Consider the following 13,901-nt stretch of genomic DNA (forward strand, 5'->3'; position numbering starts at 1 on the left):
AGGGCATAGTTGACTTGATCAGGGAATTCAGGCAACTGTGGTATTGAGAGCAGAGGATTGAAAGTTAAGTCAATGTGTGTGAGATTAGGTTGAAGGAAAACGTTGCCTGGAAAATCTCCGTGGAATCCACAATAGTGGAGACTAAGGACAGTCAAAGAAGTGAGGTTTACCAAAGAAGTTGGTACTGTGGAAGTGAGATTTTGGTTCAAGTCAAGGTAGAGCTCCGAGAGGAAACGAAGGCTTGAGATGGATGCATCCAAGGGACCTGTAAGTGAACAATTCCTCATTGACAGCACATGAAGATTAGGGAGTGCAGATGACAAGTGATGACACCAATACCTATTCTTTTTAGCCGACAAATCCACCCCATCAAGACGCAATTCTCTCAAGCTAGATAGGTTTTTAATAAATGCTCTCAAATTAGGGATTTCAAGATGGGATGAAAACCCGCTTTCATCGTAGCCATTAGAAAAGAAAGAAAAATTGACGCTAGAGAGGTCAATGTAGACTAGCTTGGTCAGCCCCTGTGAGATTTCAGATGGGATTTGGCCCTGAAAATCATTCAAAGAAAGATCAAGAGAAACCAAATCTGAGAGTTGTGAAATTTGTGATGGGATTTCTCCTGTAAAAAGGTTACCAGAAAGGTTGAGATGCATTAACCTGGAGAGTCTGTCAAACCCAGATGGAGCAAAATAGTTGAAAGCATTACCTGAGAGGTTTAGCGTTTGAAGGTGATGAAGATGGAAGAGAGTGCTATTGGAACGGATAGAACCATTGAGTGATGAATGAGAGAGGTCAAGGCCAACTACATGACCAGTGGTGCCATCACAGGTGATGCCTTCCCAGTGGCAGCAATCAGTATTGTTGGGCTTATTCCAAGACTTGAGAGGATTGTAGTCAGATTTTGGATCCACATCATGATAGTGGTTTTGCTTCAGTTGCAGCAAAGCATACATCTCATCATGAAGACATAAAAATTGGGGAGAAGAAAAACAAGTTTGAAACAGAGACAACAAGAAGATGAGAAAAAACCACCAGGACATATTTCTATTCTATGCCTTCAAAGGAACTAAAGGAATGACGATTAAGAAAGGAAGAAGAAGTTTGGTTTGTAAAATGATTGATGAGAGAGCCCTCAGCGCTTCATACTTATAGATACAAGATAGAAGGACCTCACTCTCACAGGACTTTTCTTAAACACCTTAAAGTCACTCTTATAAACACTTCTGGTCTGGATGTGGAGTGACCAGAGAGTTAGAATTCAATGAAATACCAATCAAGATCACATTGGTAATAGTAAAACCCACCCCCAAAGAAAATCCTGACCACTTTCCTTAAAAGGTTGGCCAAATTTGACCAAAACTAGTTGATGTTGTGAGGAGTGAACTTTCTATGCATGTGCATTTTATTCAAATCAGAGACCGTTCTGTTCATAGTCCATTTTTCATGGAGAGGCCCAACGATGGTGACTACATGATAGGACTGAACTCCTACTATGCAAGTGCATTTTTCTTTTTTTTCTAATCAGAGACTGGTCTAGTCTTGTAACTATATGAAACCTAACACTCATTTTTAAACACTTCTGATATGGCTGTAGTGTGACCTAATAGGATTAGAATTTTAGAAAAAGCCAAACCCAATGGCCAAACCTGACCAGTTGCTTTCCCTAAAACACCAGATTTGACCAAAGCTTGCAATGCGTATCGTCTATGGCTCAGCTGCCCGTAGCAGCCTGTGCGGCGCAGACTGGGCTGCGCGCACAATGATCACCTTACCCCCTGCCCAGCACCTTGCCCGAGTGGGGGGTAAGGCGGTCATTATGCATGCGGCCCTGTTACGTTGCACAGGCTGCTATGGGCAGCTGGGCCATAGGAGATCTGGATCCCCAAAGCTTGTTGATGTTGTGAGGACTGACCATATATGTATGTGCAATTTTTTTCAAATCATATTGTTCTATTCTTGGTCCATTTTCCATGGAAAGGACCAATGATGGTGACTGTATGGTAAGTCTTATGGACTAAGCAAGCCTAAGGAAAATCTTGAAGAGCTTAATGCATACACTCATGTATGAGGGGGGTTTTTTTATTTTTTATTTTTTTGATTGGGCCCTATTCTGACTGATATTAAATCTAACAGGAAACTGGTGGTCCAGTAGAATATTATTATGTGAGGCAATGGCCATCATTTAATGTCTATATATTCAAAGGTCAATTTGAATTGAAGAATTTTATATGTACATAAACTGATTTTTTATTTTTGATATTTGATTGGGGACAGTTTAGGTTATTCATGTCATAAATTTTTGGTCATGCAATCATGAAGGACTTCTTTGGATTCAAAATTTCAAAGATTCTCAGTTGTATTTTTTAACTGCAAGTCAAAGAGAAGTAGGTGGAGAAGTCGACCTAAAAGTGTGCAGTGCGACAGTGTTAAGTGGAGATGTCGACACCTGGCAGCTCGGACATTCAACGTTCCAAACTCATTAACTTTTGTTTTTTATTTTTTCTTTCTTCTCAAACTCAATTGGATGTTCGAACTCTAGTTGTCGACATCTCCACTTGGCACTGCCACACTGCATACTTTTAGGGAATTGAAGAGGATTAAAATCCCCTCCAATTACTGTTATTGAGGGTTCAATGATGGCTGCTTGAATGGTGGAAGTAACTTGGATAAGTTAGGCTGGTGAAAAGCCACCTTGGTAGACTAGTGAACTTGTTCATGTTGGTAGTTGGATTCTTCTTTCCAAGTTCTGTTTGTAAATTAATGAACTTATACTAAGTACATGACCGCCCAGGTAGCTTTAGATGATGACACACCTCAAAAACCGAATTTTTATCAATTGCTGTAACTAGAGCGCTGCTATGCGTATCATGCGACGTAGTAGTGGCCATGTGTATACAGCAGGCCCCACTGAGAATCTTAAAAATTATCTGATGGTAATTTTTAAAGAGAGGCAATTTTTAGTTAGTTATAGTTTGTGAGGTGATGGTCTAGCCGACTAAGTTGTCACTTATCTGATGGTGTTGTTGCTCTCTCTCTCTCTCTCTTCGGTTCTTTCTTGTCTGTGCAAATACTTTTGATTAAACTTTTGAGAAAATCTACCCTCCCCTCTGATTGTGGGATTAAAAACTTCTACCATTTTAGATGAGCTTCAAATAACATAAGTTTTAACATGCCAGAGAAAATTCACAACTTTTGACAAAATTTAAGATTAAAGTATTAATATGCAAATAAATTAGGTTTCAATTTGTAATTAAAGTATGCAGGCCATTAGAATAATTGATCATACTAGGGGGTAATGTTAGGGTTTGATTTTTCTACCGTGTGGATAGATCTATCCGATCAAGGGAGATTGATTGTATCTACCAATAGACATAGAATTTTGATATGAAAATTTTTAAAGAATGTGGATGACATGTAGATGGATGTCTCTTCCAAATTTGGGTTTGTTTTGATTCATTTGAAAGGGTAAGAAAATATTGGAATTCGGACTGACATACTGAGATCACAAACTGAAAACCGATCTTCGAAAAATCATAACTAGACATTTACAGATAATTTTATGTGAAATTTAGAGGTTATGATTCTTTTTAAATGTTTATTATGTCATAAAATTTTCGGACTATTTTGGAATTGAGAAGTATGGATTCTGCTATCATCTTATCACTATGTACAGAAATATAATGATTCTAGATACTGTATTTTAGGGGTTGGATACTCGACCTAGGAGTTGTTTCTGAGTCTAAAATTTGCGCAGAATATGCCAATGATCTCTAGGGGCATGGGAGAAAATATCTGCAAAAATTGGTCCCTTCTTAGTTCTCACTGGTACACCATGTTTGTCAGTAGTAGTGCAACATCTCAACCTCTCTCTAGAAGCAAGTTTCATGAAAGAAAGATTGGCCACTAATTGATCTCAACTATGGGATTAGTAGAGTAACGGCTTGAGATTAGGGCTCCTTTACTTAAAAAGTGCAAGGATTGTATGCATTTTACTCAGTTGATTAATGAATTGAAGTTCACACCATTGTGTGTTTGGAGACTAGAAGAGCTTCTTTCTCCCTTGAGCTTTTAAGAGCTCATCCTGTTCTTGTATTTTTTGAGAAGCAACAGAGGATAAAAGTTGTGAGCCGTGCTAAAAGGTCCAATTCTCGTGTATGTCCATGTAGGGGTGCAAGTTTGGCCCAGCGAAGCCAAGTCCGAGCCTGCCAAAGCCCACCCTGAGCCTGGGCTATGCTTTTCAGCCCACGAGCTGGACGAGGGTTGAGATTTTCAAGCTGGTTAGGGCTTGGGCTGAGGCCTCGATTAACCCCAGCCTTAACCTGGGCTGGCCCTGTAATATATTCTTATAGATTATAATTTCATACATTCGATAATAAAACAGGGCTAACCTGGCCAAGCCTAGCCATAGAATAATAGAAATAGGGGCTGCTAGGGTCAATCAGGGCCGGATAGGGTTTGGTTGAGCCCAATAGGGCTGGACTTGAGCTGTGATATCCCAGTCCTACCTAGAGCTGAGCTGGGCTGGGGTTGGGTTGAGCCAAGGGGACCTAGGGATTGGAGTTTTAAAAAATTTGGCCCAACCCGGCCTGGTTGCACCACTACGTCCAAACATATTTACGGTACTCCAATCACTTCTGTATGGTCTTTAATTTCATTCTTCTCTACCATGGAAAATTATCACCTCAATTTGACTGCTCATCAATTTTCTCAATTTCATCTGACAGAGGGGGTGGACCCCACCCGGGCAGTGTGTTCAGGCAGGGGGTAGGGTGGTCATTTCCGCCCCCTCTATTAGATGAAATTGAAGAAATGGACGGGCAGGCAAATTGAGGGGTTAAAGGTCCCTCTACCACTTGGTAATCTCAATCTTTGCTGAAATTTAACATAGAATAAGGTGATCTTGGGATCTACCTACCTATTAAATCTGGCCCCATCTTATTTACAATGTCCAAATATTTGGGTTGTGTTGAGAACGTTCTCAACATGGGTTTTTGAAAGAATTCACCCAATAAATATTATGGGAAAAGGAACGCTAAGCGGTGTTGTGCCTTGGCGTGTACCTGTGCCCAGGCATAGCTAGGAGCGAAAAGACCGACACTGTCCCCTGAAAAGGTGGAAAGGATCAGGGCAGCACTGATCTTTTTTGCCCCACACTGTGTCTGAGCACAGGTACATGCCAAGATACATCACCGGTTAGCGTTCTTTCTCTCTTAATATTTCATAATGCTCAATTTAAAAATCATATGATTTCATAATGCATCTAAACAATGTTCCAGTTGTGAACTATATCACTAATGTAGCATATCTCTCTCTCTCTCTTCTCCATACGTCTCTCTATGTGTATGTGTTTGTATGGAATCGTGTGGTTGTTTCTCAGTTTCTCTGACTATAAATTATTCTATTTGTTGTTGTTTGACAGCTACGTTGGGCTTTGAGGTACGTAAGGAGAAAAAAAGGTTGAGAGGAGAGTAGAAATAGGTTTAATCCTATTGTGTGTGTGTTAACCCGGTTTTCCAACTACAGTTAGATCAATATTATGATTTCTTACTCCATATAATACCACCAAATAAACTATAGCTAATTAAAAATTGCCTCTCTTTCTATAACTCTCATTAGGTTCACTTCAAAAATTAATGGTATGTATCACATGTGCCTTGTCTGGGCACAAGACTAGTAATAAAAGAAAAGGATACAACTAGTTTGGGGAGAGGGGAAACAATTTTGCTCTAAAACAAGAGATAACAATACAAAAGAAACGATGGACGATCGCCTGCCGGCTGGCGATGGCAAAGTGGCGGATTTGGGTGGCTTCCGAGGCTTCCCGGTGCTGTTGCACTCACAGGAGCCTATTATTCCTCCTCGATCCTATGCAGCAGTGGCCAAACCTCAACTGCCTGAGTTAGCAAATCTACCATCACCAGTGAGAGATGGCACACTGACGAGAATAAAACTTCCCCAGGCTGCGTACGTGGCCCAGTTGGAAAAGCTACAGTTTTCTCTATTGGGTAGGGTTAACTTTCGTTTCACCATAATGGAAAAAGTCCGCAAAGCAGCCAAGGCATGGGCTTTGAAGGACGCTGTGGCATTGAAATCTATTGGCAAGGGCTTTGTGGTTTTCAGGTTCAATAATGCAGACAATATGACAAGCATCTGGAGGAGAGGGCCAGCTCGTGTTGAAGGCCAGATTCTTCGCTTCCAGCAATGGCGTAAGGACTTCAAGGTTGATGTCCAGTCTATCACACATCATCTTACTTGGATTCGATTTCCTATGTTGCCGCAAGAATATTGGCATGAAGATATTCTATTTTCAATTGCAAAGGCTATGGGGAGGCCTATTGCCATTGATAGAAAGACCATAGATTCTTACTATGGCCACTTCGCAAGAGTTTGTGTGGACGTTGATGTTTCAAGCCCAAGAGTGGATGAGGTTTATGTTGAAAGGGAGCAAGAAGGTTCTTCTGAACTATATGTCTTCAAGCAACCGGTCGTCTACGAAGAGCCTCCTTCTCGATGCACAGGTTGTCTCTGTTACGGTCACAAAATAGAGGCTTGCCCCCAGCGTGAAATGGAGAAGCCTGATGATGGAGCTATCCCGGGGGCAACGTATGTGGATGTCTTGCCTCTGAGAAGGCGACAGCGGTGGCAGCCAACACAAGTTCCGGCAGAGGGGGAGGTGCAGCATGCTTCTGATTAGGACGTTGATTTGGATAAGGAAACTGTGTTGCAATTCCCGTAGGCAGTTGCGAATATCTTGGACTCTTCCACTTTGAGAGAGGATAATCAGGAGGATCTCGACAACGACTCCTCTAGAGTACCAAACTCTATCTCCCCACAAAATCAGGATGCTTTTCTTGGAGAGTCCTCTTGCAATGAGGAATTTGATCGAGACGACGTGGGGTTGGTGCAATCGACCCATGTGTCCCCAACCCAGCAAGTGGAAGCAGCCCAACCAGTTGAAGCGACCAGGCCAAGGCTCCCAAGCCCGGTCTGCTCTCTAAGATGGAACTCTCAAGGTGAAGGGCGCTTAGAGGTGGTTCTCTCCCCGTTATCCGTCACCAGCCATGATCAGGGTCACATGGCAGTGGTTGTGCATGCCCCGAATGACCTAGAGAAGGAAGCTGATGGTGAAGTTCCCTTTACCAAGTGCAGCATCGCCGTCAAATCAGAGACAGGAACGTTGAGCAAACAAATATCGTCCCTAGGACTTGTCGTCGTCGGTGTGATGTGGAGGTTGGAATGGTGGCTAATACCATTCACAACTCTCAGCGAGAGGGTGCCGTGCACGGGTGCCAAAATGAGCTCTCTTCTGCATTCCCATGAAGTGTATTTATTGGAACGTGAGAAGGATTGGCAACGATAGGGCTCGTGTGCATCTGCGTTTGATTGCAAAGGAACACAAGCCTCACTTCCTGTGTTTGGTAGAACCAAAAATTGGGGTAGAAAGATGCCCTTTACTATTTTTCTCTCAGTTGGGGTTTAAAGCGGAGCTTATTTCCAATCCCAGAGTTGGGGGTATTCCGAACATCTGGTTCCTTTGGAAAGAAGGTTTGGTGCGCCCAATTGTTGTCTTGGATTCAGATCAACAGATTTCTCTCCAGGTCAAGGTGAATGGTACTTCAAGCTTTATCTCTGTGGTCCATGCAAGTTGTTTCAGAGTAGGGTGTCGTCAGTTATGGTGAGATTTGGTGTCGCTAGCAGGGGTCGCCCGCCCTTGGCTAGTAATTGGTGACTTTAATGCTTGTCTGTACTCATTTGAAAAGAGGGGTCCTGGCTGATTCAACCTAGGTTCTGCTGAAGATTTTGCAGCTATGGTGGATGCAGCTTCGCTCTCGCCAATCCCATCGATTGGTGCAAATTTTACTTGGACGAACAATAGAAGAGTGGGGAATGTTCGAGCAGTTTTGGATCACAGTTTTTGTAACGATCTCTGGTGGCAGCAGTATGCAGGTTGTGTTCAGCGTGTTATGGTCAGGGGAACCTCAGACCATTCTCCCCTTCTCATCTCTTGTGAGGTTCCCAGCCGCCCGCCCAATGTACCTTTCCGTATGCGGCATTTTTGGTCCGAGCATGGAGAATTTAGAAACTTCATGCAAAATTCATGGGTTGCGCCTGTGCAAGGTTCCCCCCTTTTTGTCGTGGCCAGTAAACTAAAGCGTTTAAAAGGCCCCCTCATAAGTTGGGCGAGAGAAGTCTTACCTCACATTGATCACGACATCTCTCGCACTAGGGCTCTCCTTGAGTCGGCTCAACGTGCATTTGATATTGAAGGAGCTTCAGAGGGGTTATTTGAAAAAGAATTGGAAGCCAGAAGAAATTATGATGAGGCGGTCATGCTTCAAGAGAAATTGTGGAGCAAAAAGGCTAGGGAAAAAAGGGTTAAATGTGGTGACAGATGTTCAAAATTCTTCCACCTATCAGCTAAAATCAGGCACGCTCGTAATACAATTCGAGAGATAAAAAATGAAGACGGAACGGTTCTAACCAACCTTGGTGATATCGGTTCCTGTCTGGTTGCTCACTTTGAATCACTTTTTAAAAGAGGTGATTCAACTAAGAATGTCGATTTGCTCTCTGTGATCCCTTCCATTGTCTCTAATGCTGACAATGCGATGCTTTCTAAGATTCCCTCACTCGACGAGATAAAGGCAGTGGTGTTTGATCTTGACCCCTCCAGTGCTCCAGGTCCAGATGGATTCCCGGAAACTTTCTACCAAGTTTGCTGGGACACGGTAGGGAGAGATGTTTGTCAGGGTATTCAAAACTTCTTCAGGTAAGGGGTGGTTACCAAGGGGATTAACAACAACTTCTTAAGCTTGGTTCCAAAAGTTGACAATGCAAACATGGTGGGGCAGTTCCACCCAATATGCTTGGGGAACTTATTTTTCAAGTTAATCCCAAAAATAATGGCTAGTCGTCTATCTACTATTCTACACAAGTTGATTTCGGCTGAGAAGGATGCTTTCCAGAAGGGAAAAATTATCTTTGAAAATATTGGGGTGGCTTCTGAGCTTACTAATTTAATGTTTGTCAAATGCAGAGGAGGAGGGATGGGCATGAAGCTAGATATTCAAAAAGCATTTGACACTCTTGAATGGTCCTATCTTTTTGATGTTCTCAGCTCTTTCGGCTTCTCACACTTGTGGATTTCTTGGGTGGATCAGATCCTACTATCTACAAGAATCTCGATGTTGATTAATGGTGGTCCGATTGGCTTTTTGGGGTGGAAAGGGGCCTGCGCTAGGGAGACCCACTTTCCCCTCTCCTCTTTATTTTATCTGAAGAGATCTTATGCAGAGGTCTCAGGGAGCTTCATCACAAGGGTTGGATCGTTGCACTTCCAGGCCCACGGCAAGTGCTTACCCCCTCTCACCTTCTTTATGCTGATGACTTATTTATTTTTATGAAGGCGGACTTGAAGGGAGTAAAGCGGGTGAAGCGCTTCCTCGACAACTATGGATTGTACTTGGGCCAAAAAATCAACCTTGCAAAGAGCAAAGTATTCATGGGAAGAATCTCTGCGGCCAGACAACAACGCTTGCTTTTGGAGCTGCAAATCCCTGTTTGTACTTTCCCAACGAGATACTTGGGGATTCAACTCAGGAAAGGCAGGGTGAATAGTGATATGATTTTACCTCTTGTAGATCAATTCAAGAATAGACTAGCTGCTTGGAGGGGTTGCCTTCTCTATATGGCAGGGCGCATTGAGCTTGTCCGATCAGTAATGGGAAGTATCCTGATTCACAACTTCTCTGTCTACCTGTGGCCAGTTTCAATTGTGAAGCTTATGGAGAGATGGATTCAAAACTTCATCTGGTCCGGTGAGGCTGATAGCACCAAATCCATTACAGTCAGGTGGGACAGTCTATGCAAGCCAAAAAAAAGAAGGTGGTCTTGGGATCCGTCGTCTAAGGAATCTTAATCTGGCGCTGTTATCTAAACTAGCATGGTCTATAAAGCTAGAAAACTTGGTCTTCGCAGCTTTCATGTGAGGGAGATTAGTTAAGGCTGATGGCTCCCTTAAAAAAGCTATAGGAACCTCATCTATTCTCCTTGGGCTTCACAAGGTTTGGGGCTTTGTCTGTTCAGCAGAACATTGGATGGTGGGCAATGGACATGCCAATAATTTCTGGTACGACAAGTGGATTGGGAACCAAAGTGTGGAAGACCTTATGCAGCCTTATTTGATTCCATGCTCCCTCTCTGCGGCGGTTTCTGATTTTATAATGGAGGGAGTTTGGGACTTACCGGTGACCAAGGTCCCAGTCCTGCAAAACATTTTTTCTCTTATTCAGAACGTGGATATCTCAGATACCAGCAAGAGTGATCACCATGATTGGGCTCACACCAGCTCTGGCTCCTTCACGGTGGTGTCTGCCTAGGAAGCTTTAAGAATCAAGGTTGCGCCTACTGCATGGGGTTGGGCAATTTGGCACAAAAGTTTGCAGCCCCGAGCCTCAGTATTTGGATGGCGGTTGATGCATGGCGCCCTTCCAACTGAAGATAAAGTATGTCAAAGAGCAGTAGCTCTGGTCTCCAGGTGTGAGCTTTGCGGGGTCGATTGCAAATCTGGAAATCATATTTTGTTGAACTGTGCTTTCTTGTGCAATATCTGGAGGGAAATTTTATTTTATTTCAATGAAAGCTGGAGCGGGTTTCCATCAATCCAACTTTTATTTTCTTGGTGGCTGAGAAAATTCCAGTTCATTCCCCTACCCAAAGTCTGGGGTCCCTTCATCGTTATTATCTGTCACCAGATATGGCTGGAGCGTAACAAACGGCGATACGACAATCTAAAAAGAACCCATTCTCAGGTGGTGAACTTGTGCCTTAGAGAAGTCTAGGACTGTACCAGAATTGAAGGGATGAAGATCAACTCAGTGAATGAGTTGATCCTTGCTAGAGTTGCGGGTTCCTATCACCAAATTACTAGCAAAAAATATTTTGGAGTTGAAGTGGAAACATCTTTGGGAAAGCCAGGATCTGCAGGCGCAGGTGGGATTTTCAGAAACCATCTCGGCTCTACAATTAGATGTTTCACTTCTTTTCAGGGGGTTGGAGCTAATTTCATGGCAGAGATGGCGGCTTTCATGGTGGGAATAAAGGAAGCTCGGGAGCTACGCATCTCCAAGCTTTGGATAGAAAGCGACTCTGAAGCTACAGTATCGGCTATTCTCTCCTGTAAGATCCCATGGAGATTCATGCAAAGCTGGTGGTCTATTTCTCCTTTCCTTGATTCTATCCAGTGGAGAATCACACATTGCTATAGGGAAGCTAATGTTGCAGCAGATGCCCTAGCAAACCATGCGGCAAGAAGAAAGATCTCAAACACTTGGCAAACTCCTCCTGCCTTCATTTCTCATGTTGTAGTTTGGGGTGCACTAGGCCGGCCTTATTACAGATTTACTTAGCATGCTCTTTTGAGCCGTGGGATTTTCACCCTCTTTTTGTTTTGGGTTTTTGATCTTCAGGGCTAGACCACTTGCTGATGGCTCTGCCGAAGGTAAATGGTCTATCAACGGAGAGGGTTCTAGCTTGATCTACAGTCCTTTTTGTAACACATCTTTTTACTTTTTCATATCAATACATTGCTGATCTTTAGCAAAAAAAGAGAGATTCTCCAACCAATATGGGAAGGTACCATTGAACTGGTTGTCCCCAATATCTAACACTTCCAAGTCATTGCAATTAGCCAATGATCTCGAAACTTGTCCTTGAAGCATGTTTTTATTGAGTTTTAGCGTATGTAGACTGCATCCACTTCTGAATATTATAGGAGGAATAGGACCATGTAATATGTTGCCCTCTAAATTTAGTACCACCAAGAAGTTACTACTGCTGTGGCATGTTGGGATGGTGCCACTCAATAGGTTATTGGAAAAATCCAAAATATCCAAATTACTTGCATTGCAAATTGAGAAAGGGATATTCCCAGCTAATTTATTGTTCTTGAACTTTAGTGCCCTCAAGTTGTGGCTGCCAAGGCATTTTGGGATGGTGCCACTCAATTGGTTATTGGACAAATCCAAATATTCGAGAGTAGTTGCATTGCAGATTGAGAAATGGATTTTGCCAGTTAAATTATTGTTAGAAATTGAAAAGTACCTGGCTTTGGAGAGAAGGGACGTGAGATTCCCTAAGATAGGTGACACAAACTCACCGTTGTTCGATTCATTGAATGTTTGGGGAAAGCATGAAGCTGTTGAGATGCACTCTTCTTGTATCATGTTTGAGCTAAGATCAAGTAAATCAAGGACAGAGGAGTGATTATTAGTAGGTAATGGCAATTCCAGACCAGTCAACGAGTTGTTAGAAAGGAATAGCCGTGACAAATTCTTTTGCCATATCCATTTGGGTATTGAACCATGAATTCTAGTACTAGAGACATCTAAATAACTCAATACCTTGAGTTCCCAAAGGAAATCTGGTAATTTGCTGATTCTATTGTATGAAAGGTCAAGCCGAAGTAACAGAGATGCTCTTCCTTTGATTTTTGAAAAAGAAGAAATGTTGTGAATAGGAGACGGCTCATCATTTATGACTACTCCACTGAATTGGTTACGAGACAAGTCCAGCAAACTCAATGATGGGAGAAAAAACAAAGAAGAATGGATGGGCCCTTGGAGGAAATTGTTGTCCAACCATAGTTCCTCAAGACTGGGAAAGCTCCCAGTCATGAAAAAGGATGGAGGAATTTGACCACTAAAACTGTTCTTTGAAAGTTGCAAACTGATAAGATGGGTAAAGTTTGCAAGACAAGGTGGGATTGGTCCAGAGAGGTTACAATTATAGAGATACAAAATTTTCAAAAACTTGAGATTCACAACTGAACTTAGAAACTTACTGGCGGTTAAGAAATTTGTGCCGCTAGCACCCAGATATTGAAGAGAACTGTTGTTGACTTCAGGAAATTCAGGCAACTGAACTGAGAGGGGAGGATTATAAGATATGTGAATCAGCGTCAGGTTAGGTAGAAGGAAAACATTTCTCAGAAAATCTCCATGGAATCCACAATACCAAAGACTAAGGACAGTCAGAGAAGTGAGGTTCACCAAAGAACTTGGTACCGTGGAAGAGAGATCTTCGCTCGAATCAAGGTAGAGCTCCGAGAGGAAACGAAGGCTTGAGATCGATGCATCCAAGGGGCATGTAAGTGAACAATTCTTCATTGATAGCACATGAAGGTGGGGGAGTGTAGATCATAAGTGATGACACCAATCCCTATTTTTCGGACCTGACAAGTTCAACCCCATCAAGACGCAATTCTCTCAAGCTAGATGACAGATTTTGATGAACAAATAATGCTCTCAAGTTAGGGATTTCGAGTTGGGAGTGCACAAAGATTGAAAATTTGGATAACCTATAGCCAGAGAGGTCAAGGAAAACCAGCTTGGTCAGCAGTAGTGAGATTTTAGATGGGATTTGGCCCTCAAAACGGTTGGAAGAAAGATCAAGAGAAACCAAATCCGTGAGTTGTGATATCTGTGGTGGAATTCGTCCTGAAAAATGGTTACCAGAGAAGTTGAGCATTCGAAGGTGAGGAAGATGGAAGAGGGTGCTATTGGAATAGATAGACCCATAGAGAGATGAATGAGAGAGGTCAAGCCCAACTACATGACCATTGGTGGCATCGCAGGTTATGCCTACCCAGTAGCAACAATCGATCAATAGAAGTATTAGTATTCCAAGACTTGAGAGGATGATGATGGTTTATCTCCGTCGTCTGAGTTTATGGGATTAAAGAAAAACTTCTTCCTTTTCTTCTCTTTTCTTAATGCTTTGGATGCATAGAAGTGTCCTGCCAAAAAAACAAGGATACATAGAAGTGCAGTTTATAATTTCAAGACATTGAAATCAAAATCAACATCGATTCCATTGAGAATCTTACACATGGCATAGAT

At 42.5% G+C, this 13,901-nt stretch overlaps 1 long non-coding RNA gene across 1 annotated transcript; it reads right to left on the reverse strand.

Annotated features, from left to right (window-relative positions):
• Positions 1-108: 108 nt before the first annotated feature.
• LOC122641601 lies at positions 109-13,637 on the reverse strand. Its single transcript, XR_006329933.1, has 2 exons — positions 13,339-13,637; positions 109-450 (listed from the first exon to the last, which is right to left on the reverse strand). It is a non-coding gene; the product is annotated as an uncharacterized LOC122641601 (long non-coding RNA).
• Positions 13,638-13,901: the final 264 nt, after the last annotated feature.

Source organism: Telopea speciosissima, chromosome 10 (genome assembly GCF_018873765.1).
Source record: "Telopea speciosissima isolate NSW1024214 ecotype Mountain lineage chromosome 10, Tspe_v1, whole genome shotgun sequence".
Lineage (NCBI taxonomy): Eukaryota > Viridiplantae > Streptophyta > Magnoliopsida > Proteales > Proteaceae > Telopea > Telopea speciosissima.